This window comes from Pistacia vera, unplaced genomic scaffold, assembly GCF_008641045.1.
Source record: "Pistacia vera cultivar Batoury unplaced genomic scaffold, PisVer_v2 Contig51, whole genome shotgun sequence".
Classification (NCBI taxonomy): Eukaryota; Viridiplantae; Streptophyta; class Magnoliopsida; order Sapindales; family Anacardiaceae; genus Pistacia; species Pistacia vera.
Window position 1 is genome coordinate 1,700,400 of NW_022196346.1, and position 18,552 is coordinate 1,718,951.

At 34.1% G+C, this 18,552-nt stretch overlaps 1 long non-coding RNA gene across 1 annotated transcript; it reads left to right on the forward strand.

Annotated features, from left to right (window-relative positions):
• Positions 1 to 15,732: 15,732 nt before the first annotated feature.
• LOC116106098 lies at positions 15,733 to 16,596 on the forward strand. Its single transcript, XR_004124280.1, has 3 exons — positions 15,733 to 15,805; positions 15,902 to 16,089; positions 16,287 to 16,596. It is a non-coding gene; the product is annotated as an uncharacterized LOC116106098 (long non-coding RNA).
• The last annotated feature ends 1,956 nt before the right edge of the window (positions 16,597 to 18,552 follow it).

The window sequence follows — 18,552 nt, forward strand, 5'->3', positions numbered from 1 at the left end:
ATCAATCTTTGTTTAATCACTTACCATCATTCAATATGGCTGAAGCTCTTGTTTCCATAGCCTTGGAACAGCTGGCTCCATTATTTCGTCAACAGGCGAGAGGAGGATAAGCTGATTTGGGTGCCAAGCAAGAAGTTGAGAAGCTTCAAAGCAACTTCCTTCCATTCAAGCTCTGCTTGTTGATGCTGACAACCGACAGGTGAAGGATAGTGCTGTGAGTATGGTTAGAGAAGCTCAAAGACGTGTCCTATGACATAGATGATGTCTTGGACAGTGGAACATGAAGTTTCTGAAATTACAAATTAAAAGAGCTAAAAATGCTTCTAAGCCTCTGAAAAAGGTATGTTCCCTCGTTCTCCATTACCTCAGTTGTAGCCACTGGTTATGCGTTGAAATGGCTGTTAATATAAAATCTCAATAGAAAACTAGATATTATTGCTGTAGAGAGAGAGGTTCAATTTAGACAATCACGAGGGTAGCAAAGAAGCAGAACGACAAATCACCACTTCTGCTATTGTTTCACAGAGGTTCATGGAAGATAAAGATAAGAATTCACTAGTTGATTTGCTCTTGTGTCAAGTAGTCAACAACAAGTCCTCCCGGTAATCTGTATAGTAGGGATGGGAATCGGCAAGACAACTCTTGCTCTATAGTTTTTAATGTGATAAGTGAATACCCTTTTGATAAAATATGGGTTTGTGTTTCTGAGCCTTTCGATGAGCTCAGGATTGCAAAAGCAATCCTTGAATCTCTCACAAATATCCATCACAATTAGTTGAATTAGAAGCCGTAATGCAAAACATAGGTCGACAATTGAGGAAAGAAGTTTCTTCTTGTCTTAGATGATGTTTGGACTGAAAATCCTGAAAATTGGAAAAATTTAAAACTACTCTCAAGTGTGGATCTCTAGAAGTAGAATTTTAGTGACCACACGAAGGAGAATGTTGCAAATGATTACCACCAACACAATCTTACTAGGAATACTTCCTGAGAAGGAATGTTTCTTGTTTTGTCACTTGTATTTTTTGGAAAAACCAATAGAAGTTTAAGAATGGGTAAAAAAATTGTTAAAAAGTGTAAAGGTTTACCTCTTGCTGTAAAGACATTAGGTAGTCTTTTGCGCTTTAAAGAAATTTGAAGAGTGGGAAAATGTCTTAAATTGAAATATGGGAATCAAAAGAGCTAGAACAGAGGATTTTTCCACCTCTATTATTTAGCTACTATGATTTGTCCTCCATCTTGCAGAAGTGTTTCTCATATTGTGCTATTTTTCCGAAGGATTATGTAATACAGAAAGATGTATTGATCAAGTTATGGATGGCACAAGGCTATTTAAGGTCAGGGCAAATAGGATATGGAGTTAGTTGGTGAAGAGTATTTCGAAACTTTAGCAATGCATTCTTTCTTCCAAGATTTTCAAAAAGGTGAGATATGTTGAATACGTTCTTTCAAGATGCATATATAGTACATGATTTTGCTCAATTTCTTACCCAAAATGAATGTTTACAATAAAGGTTGATGGTACAAGGAAATTGAATTAATATCTTCTTATGATAAAGTTAGACATTCAACGATAAAGTTCAAGGTGGTGCCTCATTCCTAGCTCTATTTATTCTAGAAATACTTGTTTACGTAGCCTTGTGGTTGATTGTATTACATACTGACCCTAAATGGTTTTGTCCAAATTAGTTGATCAGTTTACATGTCTAGGTCATTATCTTTGAATGACTGCTCAATTAAAATTCCTGTAGAAATAAAATTCCTTGAGGTACCTTGATTTGTCTGCAAATTATGACATAGAAGAATTGCCCGAGGAATTGTGTAGGTTATTAATTTACAAACCTTAGACATCACTTTTTGTGAGAGTCTCACAAACTACCACAAGGATGGAAAACTTTATCAACTGAGACATTGTTAAATTGGGGGACTAATAGTATAAGTTACATGCCAAAAAGTGTGGAGAAATTAACTAGTCTGCGAACAATAAGAAGATTTGTTTAATGAGGGCAGTTATGGTAGTGAAGCATGTTCTATTGAATGTCTAAAAATTCAATTCCCTTCGAGAATTTCGTATAGAAGGGTTGGGAAATTTGAGAGATGTGGATGAGGTTAAGGGAATAAGAATTAATAAAAAATTTGCGTTATTGAGGGTGGCTTTAAGGGAGAGGATGAATGTGGAGCAAAATCAAGAACTTCTCGAGGATTTGCACCACATCCAAATTTGGAGATACTAAGCTACGAATTATAGAGGCACACTATTTTTCCTAATTGGATGATGTCATTGACCAATTTGAGAAGTTAAATCTTATGATTGATAAATTGTGAGCTCTGCCTCCTTTGGGTAAGTTGTCATCCCTTGAAATTCTTGGTAGATGGATAGAAAGTGTGAAAAGAGTGGGTAATGAGTTTTTGGGAATAGAGAGTGATCCACATCATCATCTTCATCAATTATTGTTTCCCAAACTGAATTTCTACGCTTATGAGAGATGCAAGAATGAAGAGGAATTACGAGTTACAAAGAGAGGAGATGAAAATATTACATCATGCCATCTCTCAGAACTTGATAGTTCATTCATGCCCCAAATTGAAGTCTCTACCAAACCACCTTCATCAAATGACAATGTTGAGAAGGAAATTAGATATTGTCCTCTTCTCTAAAATAGAGACAAATAACTGATTGTCATCTTTGTCTGATACTACTGATTAAGTTTTCTCTCGAATTATCAACTTCGACACTATGTTTCCTCCAAACCACAGGTTTTCCTCTCTTTATCATTTGTCTTTATGTGGGAATAATTTGCATCTTTTAATATTTAAACTCTAATTATCAATCAACATTTTTGTAATCTTTAATCGTCTTAATGAATCTAATTATACTCTTAATATAAATCTGTAATTTAAGGATGGGTCGCATTGATATTTTATGTTTTTCATTTTGTCTACTCAAATAATAGGATTTGAATCAATCAGGGTTTCTCTTAGAGTGAAGAAGAACTTGGTGGATTGATAGCTCATCATCACTCTCTAGTTTTGACCAACATCTCTCTAAGTCTTAACTTCAACTTTGAATCTGCAAAGGACAACCTTTGAATTCTCAATGCTACAATGGTGATCAATCCACAAGTAATTTCTTCTCTCCTTACCGGCTCTTCATTTTTATATATAAACTTGGGTGAGTATCTTTGTTAATATTTTTATACACTTTTAAATAAATATAAATGCAACATAAAGTCAAAAGTTACTCAATAATCGATTTTAACATCCTCTGCACTTACTGTTGATTTAACTTCATAACTGGTCTTATGTCTTATATGGTTTGCATCCTGATTTTATTTAATTATCCTTTCTAATTATTAATTTTATCATTTATATTGTTACGGGGAAGATATTAGTTTCTCAGCAGAGCTACCGTTCTCTGGCATACAGAAGAGAGAATTTCAAGAGATATGTGTACTTGTAAATTATTTTGTTTATGGTTCTTTGTGGAAATATTTAATGTTTTTCAGCAAATTTTAATTACTTTCCGGATTATGCAAATGCTACTCAGTCTCAATCAGCATCTTCATCTGTGGTGCTTTTTTCCCCTCATTCTCAAGTTTAAAGTATTCTCAATCAGCAAATGCAAATGCTTTTTCATTGAATAATAATGTATTTTGCAGTTTAAAACCTCAGTTTTGTTTTTCAATAGTCGTGTGCTTCAACGTTTAACTCTACACTTTGGTCAAATAAGAAACCACAGTTTTATCTACTAACGGTTCCCGCTCAGGTGATTTGAGGTATGAGTGTGTCGTTCATTTTCAAAGTTCATCCAACTCTCTTTCTTCAAAAAACTGGCGGCTCATGAAGACATTTCAGGAATCTGGTGTCACTTAAGCAATTAATCACCTTGTGGACAATGCTGAAAATGGAATAGGGTATATGTTACCACCTCTTTCTTTGTTTCATTTCATCTCTCAGTTGAAGTAATTTCTCGCTTATGTAAAGGATAAAGTCCAATTTGATTTCTGGCTTATGTAATTTCATCTCTCAGTTGAACTCATTTCAACTCTCATTGAACTCTTTCATTTCATCTCGATATGAATTTTCTTTGCTATGTAAGGATAAAGATTCCAAATTGATTTGTGTTGGTGTAGGTGTGGAGATAAACTTGGATGAATCTTATTTGGGATATTTGGTGTGGCTGCCAAGCCACCAAACCTTGTTGCGTATACAATGTGGCTTCACCAGCATATTGGTGATTTATTTACAAGGTGTGTTATTTTGGTTCTTTTTCTTTGAATGACATCTCATGTTGAATAATATAGAAATTTTGAGAATGACTCTTTCTCTTTCAAAATGAGTGCCATAGGATCAAGAGATCTCATCTGTGCCCCTTTTAAAGGGTTGCATTCTAATGGTTTGTCGTTTGGTAAATTTAACATATACATAATTATGGCTAAAATTTAAGGCTGTATGAACCTATTTGAATCCATCAATGTTGGTCTTATATATGCATGGGTTTGCCTTCTTTCAAAAGCAGGCTGTTTTTTCACGGTTTGGGAAGCATTTGTATTTGAACTGAAACCTACGAGGTAGATAGCATGTTTTATGTTACTTGCTACTAACATAGGTCCTTTTTTGGGTAATTTGGACCTTTGATCAATAACTTACTTCAAGTTTTTCTCAAACTGTGGACATATATGCTTGCAGGCGCTTTTTTTTCCTCCCCTTGAGTATTGAGAATATAAGATTGCATAAGGGCAGTAGTACGCTGTGAAGCACAGTATGATTTCAATTTATGTTTACTTTTGAGTTGCATGAATGTATTGTGGCTTTATAAGTTCGCTTATTATAGTTATAATTTTGTGATTATGCTTTCCATTGGTCTAGTTGAATATTCTCTGTACCGATCTCTCCGTCCAAAGAGTTCAATGTTTATTATCAAATTGAGTTAGTTTGTAGCTTCATAGCATTCGATAATAGTTTTCTGCACTGTTATTTCTTGTCTGGATTACACAAATTGTGAAAATAAAACATGACTAAAGAAAATTTGTTACTTGTGCTTGGTGAAAATGTAACATTTGTATTGCACATTCAGGATCCTTTGCTCCAGAAACTTCTTGATGATAAGTACTTATCAGCGGAAGAAAGGTAGATTTGATGCTCTTCATAGGCTTTTTTTCTACTAATTTTTTATAGTTGGACTTTCATCCTTTCGAGAATAGATATGTCACAATTGACAATCTTTGATGCCTTCCTCCTCAATCTGGAGGTTATAAAAATCACTTACATAGATTTTTCATGTACAATATGTGTTCCGATTCTAGATTTTTAAGAGCAAACATGGAGATAATCTTCAACATTCATTCATCTCGTAGGGCCATCTTGAAGAAAATTTTCTGTGCACATTTTATTTCTTTGTCCAAAGGTTTTTGCTCATGATGATGGCAATACTTAACATTCCACTTTTAATCCTTCTATTCTGAGTGCTTGAAATGACTTTAATGATAAATTACTCTTTTTTGTTATGGTCGTTAGTGACACATATTTCATTTTAATGATAGAATTAACAGTCCATGTCAGCATAAAAGGGAAGTGACTTCAGGAAAACGAGGATCTTATCATTCGTGTCAACCTTGTCAAATGAGAGAAATCTGCTAAAACTCTCATTTAGTCCACTTTTTTTTACCCTAAGTATTGTTACTTTCTCTGCTGCTATTGCATCCTTTTAATGCGAGAAAATTATCTTTCAGAACTCTTATTAAAGTGCTGCGGAAATTACACTGATATTCATTTGTTCAGAGTTGGCATTTGACTCTAGTAGTTTGATATTCTTTACCGCAGGGATGTTCTTCACTCGGGAAAGAATTCATCTCTGCTAAAGCACCGACAAAAAAGAGCTGGTACAACAGTTTACAATAGAGCATCTTCGCTAGAAACGCTAGTTAGTACCCTTGTACTTGTTTTTTTCTTGCTACTATTTGTTACATTTAGAATGCATTAGTTGCAGCGATTTTCTCTTTAGCTTCTTGTGTGGAATGCAAACTCAACAGTTTTTTTATTTTATTATAAGCATTTTATAATATCTAAGTAGCATCATCACATGGGCTTTTTTAGCTTGATTATGGATGTCAGCTCATGGTTTTTGATGCCGGAACCTAAGCTACAGCAAGAATGGTGCCATTAATGATTCAACCAAATAGCTTTTCTCCAAGCAATTGAGTTCAGAATGCTGTTAGAGATTTGGAATAATTTAAAATTGCTATGAACTAGCAGCACTACAAAATGTTTTTGTATTAGATAAAAGCCAAATATTTAGTTTTTTTTTACTTATATTTGTTAAACAGACATAGTTATAAAACAATTGAATATCTATGATTGTTAAAACTAAAAATCATTTAAATAGAAGTATTAAAAGACATAAGTTATAACAAATTGAATATCTATGACTGTCAAAGAATTAAAAATCATTTAAATAAAGTATTTGAACCATAATAATTTCATGTCTTTTAAGACCTTGTCGTTTGAAATTTCGATAGCATGTTATATATTTACATACAAGGTTTAGTGACAAAACTCATACTATTTTATGATATTCTTAAGATAACTAATTTCACCCTAACTTTAGAATCTTTTATATTTCACAAAACAAATTAAAACTACATCTTCAACTTTATCTATATCTATCAAAGCAATTAAAAAAAAAAAAAAAATTCCTTCTTCATGAATTAAACAAATTAATCAAAGATCCAACCTATGAAAATTACCTTTAGGACATAATCTTTTGCATATATTTACGGTCTTTATTTCGAAATTCGAGTATATTTGGTTATTTAAACATTAAAGTCTGGGATTTTTTTCCCGAGAAAATTGAAAAAAAAATAGAAAAAGAAAAGAAAAAAGATAATGGGCCGGGGCACTTAAAATCTTAGAAGCGAACTTTCTAAAGCGGAGGGCCCTTTGGAGTCAACCTTCGAATTCTCAAACATCAAACACTAGATAAGAGAATTAGTGGATGTCCTCTTCTTCAACAACTTTCGAGATCCCATACCATCATCATCATCTCACGAGATTCTAACCAAGAATCTCATCTCTCTTCATCAACGTTGATTCCGCTATGTGCAAAGAGATGACCTTCGAATTGTCAAGCGCAAGTCTCCATGCTTTTTCGAGCAATTTGTCTTCTGTTGATGTATGTGAGTCGGACTCGGTGATGTGGCTTATTCTTAACTTTGTAAGTTTCAATCTTTGTCGCTAATTATCAGTTCAATTTTTTGTGTTCTGGGGATGATATTTGATTTCTCAGCTGAATTAGTGTTCTCTGGCATACAAAGAGAATCAAGATGTGGCCAATCTGGTGAAACTTTAAGAAATGTAGCTCTAGCTTCTCTCTTCGGAGAATTGATCACCTAGAGAGTGCTTGTTGTTGTTCCTGTGAATTACTATGTTACTGGTGATGCTGAGACAACAATTGAAAGATCAATTTGTTAGAGTTATGTGATTCTGCTGGTTATACTTATAAATAACAGGATTTAGTAATATAATGCATCGACCAGTACTAAATATGAGAAAATAGAATCAGAAATTGTTGTTTCATGGTAACATCCCAGCGTGCTGCTTTAGCTTACTGTCTTCCTAGGATAACATACTTGACATTGCAAGATTGTCTCATATTTCGATCTTAAAATGTATGCTGACTTGATAACTTTGTGAAAATGTATCATAGTCTATGTATCCCATCTCACAAAATATAATGTATTGCAGTTTAAGGTCACAGAGTTTTGTTTTACAATATGTGTGTGCTTCAACAAGTCAAATATGGCTTTGGTCATGAGAAAAATTGCAGTTTCTTTAGGCATGAAGAAACTGCTCTGTTTCATCAGTGTTTCTCAAGTTAAAGTTTCAAAACATATAATTATTAATAAAGAAGTGAAGTTTATGTACATTATCTAATATTTTCTACTCAACCAATAAATAATGCTTTTGGTCACCAGAAGAAAGTTGCAGATACTTCTTGCATGCAACGCAGCCAGCCAGATGGTAAGCTAGACCTCATTTTCATGAAGGAACTGTTCTGTTTCAGTAACTTTTGTCTTTCTCAGGTTCGAACTTTCAAACATATATTTTTAATAAGACCAAAGTATATTTATATATCTACTAACATTTCTATTCAGGTGATGTGAAACATGGTTCTGTGGACTTGAACTATGAACCGTCTCTTTCATTTTCTATTCTCTTAAAACAACTGGCTTCAGTCACTCGTCAACAGGAGAGGAAGGGATCAGGCTGATTTCAGGAGCTGGACCAGAAGTTGAGAAGCTCAGAGCAATTTCCTGGCCATTCAAGCTGTGCTTGTGATGCTGAGGACCGCCAAGTGAAGGAGAACGCTGTGAGAGTTTGGTTAGACAAGCTCATAGATGATGTGTTGGATGTGTGGAACTCAAAGCTTCAGAAATTAGAAATTAAGAAAGCTCGAAATGCTTCTAAGCCTCTGAAAAAGTAAGATCTCTCATTCTTACTATCTCAGTTGTAGACCATTGGTTTTTGCATTATGACATTGCTGTCAAGATAAATGATCTAATGTAAGAACCAGACATTTATGCTGTAGAGAGAGAGGTTCAACATTAATCAATTACTAAGGGTAGCAAAGAAGTCAGAAATGACTACCTTTGCCATTGATGTAACTGAGGTTTATGAAGAGATGAAGAGAAGAATCGAATAGTAGAATTTTGTTTGAGTCCTAGTCGTCAACAAGTCCTCCCAACAATCTCTATAGTAGGTGGGAGAAACCGGCAAGACAACTCTTTCTAGATTAGTCTTTAACAATGATGTGAAAAGAGTAGGTTATGAGTTTTTGGGAATAGAGAGTGATGCATGTCTATCTACAGAAATTATTGCGTTTCCCAAACTCTGGAACTATTGCAATTGGGTTCTAATGCTGTTGAATGAGAAATGGACTTGTACAGGGAATCTATAAAAATATCATTAAGTGAGTATGATACACATTTACTCAAAATCAGTTTTAACATCCTCTGCACTTACTGTGGAATTATCACTTCTAATGTGTGACTCTGTGTATTTATTTTGAAGTTATTTCATGCTAAAGTTTTGTATTGTTTTGTTTTCAAGCTGCAGCAACCGGAAATCCTGCACTGGAGACATCTTGTGAAAAAATGTTGATATCAGGCACCACTTGAGTTTTAAAACTGAAGGTTCCATCACTTGCCATATATGTTGTTGTTGAATTACCAGGTAACCTGCCATAGGGACTCTTACATATTCTTGTTACTATATTTTGTAACAATTATTACTCAAAAGTCAGCTTTTTTTTCTTTCTTTCAAGCTGCACACAACAGGTATGACTCATACATATCTTGTTAAGAAATGTTTAATATCGAGCACCAATAGTAACTAACGGTTCTGACTCGTGATTGAGCTGTGAAGTTTGGCATTCATTTTGAAAGTTCATTCAACTCTTTTCTTGGTGATATATTGAAGAGATTCTTCAGGATTAAATTTGTAGTAACTTTCAGCGGTGATATCAAATTTAAAAACTTAAGTTGATATGAAATTTCCCAGAAAAAAAAAAAAGAAAAAAAGTTGAGTAACTTTTGAGCTGTGATATCAAATTTATAGTTTGATTGTTTATGAAGCCGCTTGATCTAGGATCTAATTAAGTGATTATTTCATTTCTTTTTAGACCATAGTTTAGTGACATATTGAGTCCGTAAACCTTTTTTTATTTTATTATTATTATTATATCACTATTTTGATAATAATAAGTAATGATAATCCATGCTATGGGGATAAATCAACAAAGTTAAGGCTGTGACATTTATCACATATCAATCAGCTTACGTAAACACGGATTCAGCCCATCGCCTGATATCACTACCACTTGAATTCCAAAATGTAAAGAACAAATGGCTGTGATCTCAGTCACCACCATTAATACGTCTTCACCGTTCAATTATTTTTAAAAACCCCACCACTAAAGATATTTCTACTCAACGGTCCCCACTGCGTGTATAATAATTCATCAGTCTTAAATGCATGAGTCAAAGTCACAGGCTGAGCCAAAACTTTATAAATTTTTCTGAAGTGGAGTGTCCTCTCTTTGTTGTTATTTATCAAACCCAATTGTTGCTCTCACACAAAATTTGTTGAAGTCAAAGATTCCTTTGGTCTTTCTCTGACTATAAACATTGATCAATTACCAAAAATAAACACACAACCATTTCAATTTCTCAATCTCTGTTTTTCATCGATTACGTTACATCTTTCAATATGCTGAAGCGCTTGTGGAGATTGTGTTGGAACAATTTGTTTCAATCATTCACAACAGCGGAAGAAGGGATAAGTCTTATTGTACGCTGAGCGAGAAGTTGAGAAGCTTCAAAGCAACTTCTTATCCATTCAAGCTCTGCTGCTGATGCTGAGAACCGACAGGTGAAGGAGAACGCTGTGAGGTTTGGTTAACCAAGCTGAAAGACGTGTCTTATGACATTGACGATGTGTTGGATGAGTGGAACACCAAGCTTCAGAAATTGAAGATAAAAGCTGAAGATGCTTCTAATCCCTGAAAAAGGTACGTTTCCTTCATTCTTCACTATCTTGGTTGTAGGCCATTGGTTATGCGTTATGACATTGGCATCAGATAAAAGATCTTGACAAAAAACTTGATATTATTGCTGTGGAGAGAGAGAGATTCCACTTTAGACAATCATCGAGAGTAGAAAAGAAGTAGAACGACAAATCGCTACTCTGCTATGATTAACAGAGGTTCGTGGAAGAGAGAAAGATAAGAATTCACTAGTCGATTTGCTCTTGATCAAGTAGTCAACAACAAGTCCTCCCCATAATCTCGATAGTAGGATGGGAAGATTGGCAAGACAACTCTTCTCGATTAGCTTTAATATAAGGTGAACACCCATTTTGATAAAAAATATGGGTGTGTGTTTCTGAGCCTTTCGATGAGCTTAAGATTGCAAAAGCAATCATTGAATCTCTCACAAGTAGTCCATCTCATTAGTTGGATTGAAACTGTATGCAAAATATAAGTCAACAAATTGAAGGAAAGAAGTTTCTTCTTTTTAGATGATGTAGGACTGAAAATTTTGAAAATGGGAAAATTAAACGTACTCTCAAGTGTGATCTCTAGAAAGTAGATTTTTAGTGACCACACGTAAGGGAGTTTGCAAATGCCATAGGACCAACCAACACAATCTTACTAGGAATATACCGAGGAGGAATGTTGGTCCTTGTTTTGTCAACTTGCATTTTTGGGAAAACCTAATGAAGAGTTTGAAGAAATTGGTAAAAAATTATTAAAAAGTGTAAGGCTTGCCTCTTGCTGTAAAGGCTTTAGTAGTCTTTGCGTTTTAAGAGAATTTGAAGAATGGGAAAATGTCTTAGAGAGTGAAATTGGGAATTGAAGAGGTAGACAAGAGGTTTTTCACCTCTACTATTAAGTTACTATGACTTACCCCTACTTTGAAAAAATGTTTCGCATATTGTGCTATGTTTCCAAAGGATTATGAGATAGAGAAAGAACAATTGATTAAGTTATGGATGGCACAAGGTTATTTAAAGTCAAAAAACTCAAAAAGGTATGGAGTTAGTTGGTGAAGAGTATTTCAAATCTTTGGCAATGCTTTCTTTCTTTCAAGATTTTGAAAAAAGGGAACATGAATTTGATATACTTCTTGTAAAGTGCATGATATAGTGCATGATTTTGCTCAATTCTTACCCAATATGTTATACAATAGAGGTTGGTAGTAGAGAAGAAATTGAATTGAATCTTCTTGATAAAGTTAGACATTCAATGATAAAGATTCAAGGAGGGGCTCATTTCCTAGCTCTATTTATACTAGAAATACTTTTCTACGTAGTCTTGTGGTTGATTGTAATTATGTACTGACCCCAAGATAGTTTGTCCAAATAGTTGATCAATTTACATGTCTAAGGTCATTATCTTTGAATAGTGCTCAATTGAAGAAGTTCCTGTAGAATAAAAAATTAATACACTTGAGATACCTTGATTTATCTTGGAATAGAAACATAAAAGAATACCTGAGACATTATGTGGTTTATATAATTTACAAACCTTAGACATAATTGGATGTGAAATATCAGAAAACTGCCTCAAGGGATTGGAAACTTAATCAACTTAGCCATTTGTTAAATAGGGGGACTGATGTATAAGTTACATGCCAAAGTTTGGAGAGATTAACTAGTCTTCGAACATTAAATATTTGTTATAAGTGGGCAGTTATGGTGGTGAAGAATGTTATGTTGATGTCTAAAAAACTTCAAACATCTTCGAAAATTTGAATAAAGGGTTGGGAAATTGGAGACGTGGATGGGTTAAGGGAATAGAATTAAACAATAAGAAAAACTTGCGTTTTCGAGGGTAACTTTACAGGAAGGATGAATGACAAAATCAACAACTTCTTGATGAGTTGCAACCACATCCAAATTTAGAGACATTAGCGCTAGTAATTATAGTGGCAAAACTATTTTCCTCTATGGATGATGTCATTGACCAAATTGAGAAGGTTACCTAGGGATTGTGTAACACTGTGAGCATCTGCCTCCTTTGGGTAAGTTATCATCTCTTGAAATTCTTTTAATATAGAATGAAGAGCGTGAAAGAGGGGGTAATGAGTTTTTGGGAATAGATAGTGATCCATGTCATCATCTTCATCAATTATTCGTTTCCAAAACTGACATTTCTAAGTTTCTGGTTCATGAAGAATGGGATGAGTGGAATTACGGGAGTACAAAGAGCGACATGAAGATATTCCAGTCATGCCATCTCTTAAGACCTTGCAACTTCAATTCTGCTACAAATTGATTCTCTACCAACCCCTTCAGATGACAATGTTGAAGAAGGAAATAGGTTATTGTCCTCTTCTCCAAAGACAGAGAACCATGCTAATCGTCATCTTCCTTTGATTAAGTTTCTTGAAATTATCAGCTTCAACACTGATTTTCCTTCAAAACACGGTAATTTCCTCTCTTTTCCCTTTTAATAATTTGTTTTGAATTAGAAATTAGTGGTTCTTATGTTCCCGAAACAACTTGAGTGATTGATAACTCATCATCATCTCCTCCAGTTTTAACCAACACCTCTCAGTTTTAACTTCAACTTTGATTCTGCAAAGGGACATCCTTTGAATTCTCAATATGCTACAATCGTGATCAATCCACAGGCAATTCCTCTCCTTACAGGTAAAACCTTCATTTTGACTACATCTCCAAGTCTTAGCTTCAATTTTTCTGAAGTATTCGGTCCATTATGCTCCTCAATTTATTGATTATTATCAAACCAAGTTATTGCTCTCCAAGTGAAAGATTCTTTTGTGCTTTCTCTGACTAAAATTGACCAGTTTTTAACATCCCCTGCACTTAGTATGGAAATTTTAACTTCATAATCTGGTCTAACATCCTATTTTCAAGAGAATTTTGATCATTATTACTTCATTTTCATTAATGTGAATTTGTGTTGTTCTTTTAAGGTGACACATGCTAAAGTTTTTTTTTTTTTTCAAGCTACAGACCGAAATCCTGCACTGGAGACATCTTGTGAAAGAATGCTGAATATTCGGCACCATTGCAGTTTTAAGTAATTGTTATGTTTTGTTGTTGGATCTGAATTGGACTAGGTAATAAGGCGATAGGATTCTTATATAATCTTGAATCTGGACCATTTATCATCTCTTTTTTGTCTATATCAGCATCACTTTCTACCAGAAATCAAACCATTTCTCTATACACATCCTAGTTTCTTTTCATCTGTCAGTGCGGCATTTTTTCTCTTCAACTTCTTGTTGTGGAATGCAAACTAACAGTTTTTGCATTTTTTATAAGCATTTTTATAGTATTCTAATTACCATCGTACATGGCTTTTTTAGCTTGATTATGGATGTCAGCTCATGTTTTTGATGCTGGAACCTAAGCTACAGCAGAAGGTGCCATTCATGATTCACCAAAATAGCTTTCTCCAAGCAGTTACATGCACAAAACTATACATGATTTCAGAAATTGCTGTTAGAGATTTGGAATCTTTAAAAACATGCTATGAACTAGCAGCACTAGATTGAAATTTAATTCCAAGCAGCATTCTTCTTTCATTAATAAATATCGTTTGCTCAAAAACTTTTCCAAATCTTTTCCATACAACTACCTTGAAAGAAAAGTTAAGTATTATTAACAGCATATGACAGTTTTTTTCTTCATGGTGTTTTCATTATTCCTTTGGGAATTATCTCATGATACGTTATGTTTTCAGACTCATGCAAGCAGATGTGACAAAGCTCCATTAACTCTCTATGCATGGTTTCTTTAGTGACTCTTTATTATGTGATGTGTAAGAAATTGGCTAATGGTATTTAACTCCTCCTTTCCCAGTAATAGAATTCTTTTATGCTAATGATGGTTTGTTCCAAATTCTTTTGGTTATTAAGTTATTGGATGACTTTTTTCCTATAATTGAAATCTTTTTGACATCTCACACTTGATGCAGTAAAGCAAGTTCAACATGTATGATTTTCTTCAAAAGTCAATGTCAAGCAATGGTGTACCACACAAACTTGTAGAATTAGCTCCGTTTCCTTTCGTCTACACAACGCGTCTGCCCAACAGGTACTTTCTTCTTCAGTTTGTTTCGGTGACAGGATGCTCTTGAAAATTAACTATTCAGTTTGACCACAATTGAGTTGTATGTCATCAAGAGTTTGATGTATAGTAAAGATAGATAACAATTACATTTCAAAGAGAAAACAAGGCATTAGCATTAGTTTGTGGTGATTAATTTTGCTGAAGGGGATCATTAACTCACAGATATTGCTTAAATTGTGTCATGAAACTGAGAAGTGGTTGAATAGAGTTTTGGCGTGCATTAAAGGACCGTCAATGACTTCCTGTATGTTTAGGTATTTCATCTTTCAATTGTGCTCATAGTCAAAGACAGTCAATTCTGCTTTGACATACTCTGAGAAATATCTGTGCTTGAGATATTCATACTCGGGTTTTGTTATTTATGTGAATTGCGGTCTGATGTTACAGTCTAGCAGACCATGGAGTCCAAAAGCATGAATGAGATGTAGGATTGCAAGCGGTAATAGAGTTAAAGCAGTTAGTTATTATTTGTAATTCCTAGTAGAGAAATTTTTGAATGAAATATCTATTGCTCATTGGAATAGAAACATATTTAAAATTTTTGGATTAATCATCTTCTTTCTAGTTTTTGACTGATTAACATATTGGGCCTTTTGTGGATGGAACCAAGGTATTATTCAATTAAGCATCTCAGCCTAGAATTTCAATGTTGTATGAAGAAACCTATGAATGATTATTTGGCAGAACCCTTTTGCTAGGTACTTCGTTTTCAATGTTGTACTACGTATTGATGAATAATGATCTTGATCTTCTTTTTATGAAATTACTGTTATATATGACAATAAACTTGCTCCATAGTTTTATTAGTTAAGTCATTTTCTTCTTTTCTTGTAAAAAATGAAGCTTTTAGTCCTTTGTTTGAAAGTAGAAATCCATTTCATGTCTGCTTCTGTAGACATATTTCAGATCATGTTTCCAAAGTAGCAAAAACTGTGTTGCTTAAAATGATATTATGATTCTTCTGTCATGGTAATTGTTAATCTCCTTCTAAAGTTATGTCATGTTATTATGAACACAAGGTATCTTCTGAAGGGACATATACCATATGGCAACAAGATGTGACAAGTCTCCTTTCTTCAGTCTGAAGCAACATTTAGTACATAGACACGAACTGCGCTCAGTCAAATTGAATGCTTATTTTTCAGTAAGTTATTTTAGCAATGCGAACCCCTTTATTTTATCAAATCTCTCATCACTCTGTTTTCTGGGAACTTCTCAAACAGCACTACTGCATAGATAGGTACCTGTCTTGCAATGATATAAATCCAGAGTGTTGGTAAAGCTGGTAGATGGAGAGTCAAACGGGATGAAAGTTACGATTTATAGCTGGATTGGGCAGAATGTATCCTATCTCAAACTCAGCTAGCTGCTTACATAAGCTTTCCGTATCTTCCTTTGTCGTCTCTATTGGCATTCAGTGATTGAAATGTCGTATACATATTTATATATCCTTTAAGCTGTTTAAAGCAATTAGTTTCCCCTAATTACTGAATTGAAAACTTTATAACATATGGGTTGGGCTTTACTTCGTTCCCTCCCTATGTAGGTGTGAGCCCAGCATGTTAAACCCAAAATGTTTTTGCAAATTAAAACCCAACTTCTTCATCTTCTTTTTCATCATGTAGCAGCCAGAACAGAGAGAGGGAGGGTGTGTTCTGCTCCAGCTGCTGTCCCTTCTACTCCAGCAACCATTCAGATTCGAGATTGTTATTGTGGATTTGTGAGTTTATGATGTTTGTATGCCTCTAGTTGGCACTAGAGAAGACTTTGTATTTCCTTTTTGATAATAGTGAAAGATTAATGGACTACGGTCCCGTGGTTTTTACTCCTCACATCGGGGAGGTTTTCCACGTAAAAATTTGGGTGCATTGATCCTTAATTTTCCGTATATATTTGTAGCTTTGATTATATTCACTCAAGAAAGAAAAGAAATTTTTGAAAGCTAGTTTCCTCTTAGTTACGCAACAGTGAACTGGACGTTGAATTGAAATTTTCTAGCTTCTTTTGGGTTGTTAACACATTCGACAAGAATATGTGATAGAGACCAATGAAGTAATCTCAATGGGAATTTTAAGTTGAGATTGAAAGTTGAAACTTTCCATTGTTTTGATACTAGCTATAAAGCTCTTACAAATGGGTTTTTCATGGATTTTTCTCCTCAATTTTTAGAAATTCCTTCATTCATTATGATTCCATTTACTCCTCCTTACGAAGCAAAGAAGAAACAGGGGAGCTAAAAAAAAAATCATTAGATCTTCAAGAAGATATCAAAGAAAATTAATGCTCTAAAAACAACCAAATATTAATAATGCCATATTTGAATGATGAGTATTGATCAAATATTTTAATTTGATTGAATGAACAATTCCGCAACCATCTTCAGAACATTCTCCCCTGTTTATGACTCTCCCAGCAAGACCTTTCTCATAACATTCTCACCCTGTTTTTAACTTCAGCAAGACCATTTTTATAGCAGTCTCACTTTGTTTTTGACTCTCCTGGAAAATGCAATATTTTATGTTAGTGAGTTAAGATTTTTTATTTTTGATATTGATTTTGGCAGCTGCTTGGCATGGCCATAAAATTCATTTTTATATTCCATTTATGTTAGGAGCACACCACGCATCTCAATTTCTCAATCTCTGTTTGATCAATAGTCATTATTCAAATATGGCAAAAACACTTGTTTCCATAGTCTTGGATCAACTGGCTTTAATCATTCGTCAACAAGCCAAAAGAAGGGGTGAGGCTGATTTGATTACTACTAAATATTAACGGGCTTGACTCAATGGCAAAACAAAACCTTCGTTCTCTTCACTAATATTATTGTGAAGACTTTTTTTTTAGTTCAATAAAAATCAAATCTGTTTATCAAAGTTGCTTCTCTGATTGCTCAAACAAACCTGCACCATACCAGCAACTTTTCTATCGATAAACAAGTTGTTGGTATAGTGTAGGTTCATCGTACAGTGTGCTGTAAAAACCTGCAAAGTAATGATGCAGGTTCACCCTACTACCTTCGACTCATTTATCAGTATTTAAGATAATTCTATTGAATTGGATTCATTATCAACTCTATTTTCTTTAGCTTAATCTACGTACTTTTTCTAGAATTACTTCCATATCAAGTTATGGTAAAGCGAAAAAGTGTAAAGGAAAGAAAGAAGTAAAAACTTATTGTTTGAGTAAAGATCTTCTCCCAACATAAATCAATCAAAGTATTGCCTCTAATTGGCCTTCTACACTTTGCATGGATTCTTTCTTTGCCTTCATAATTCACACACACATGAATAATATAGAAATTTTGAAGGAATGACTCTTTCTCTTTCAAAATGAGTGCCATTAAGGATCAGAGTTCATCTGTGCCCCTTTTAAAGGGTTGCTTCTAATGGTTTGTCGTTTGGTAAATTTAAAAATAATACATAATTATGGCTAAAATTTAAGGCTGTTAGGAACCTATATTGAATCCATAATGTTGGTCTTATAGATGCGGGTTGATGCCTCTTTCAAAAGCAAGGCTGTTTTTTCACGGTTTGGGAGAGCATTTGTATTGAACTGAAACCTACGAGGTAGATAGCATGTTTTATGTTACTTGTACTAACATGGGTCCCTTTTTGGGTAAATTTGGACCTTGATATAACTTACTTCAAGTGTTTTTCAAACTGTGGAGATATATGCTTGCAGGCGCTTTTTGTTCCTCCCCTTAGTATTGAAGAATTAATGATCGATAAGGGCAGAGTACGCTGTGAAGCACAAGTATGATTTCAATTTTATGTTTACTTGGTTGCATGAATGATATTGTGGTTATAAGTTTTGCTTATTATAGTTATAATTTGTGATTATGCTTCCTTGGTCTAGTGAATATTCTTCTGTACCGATCTTCCGCCCAAG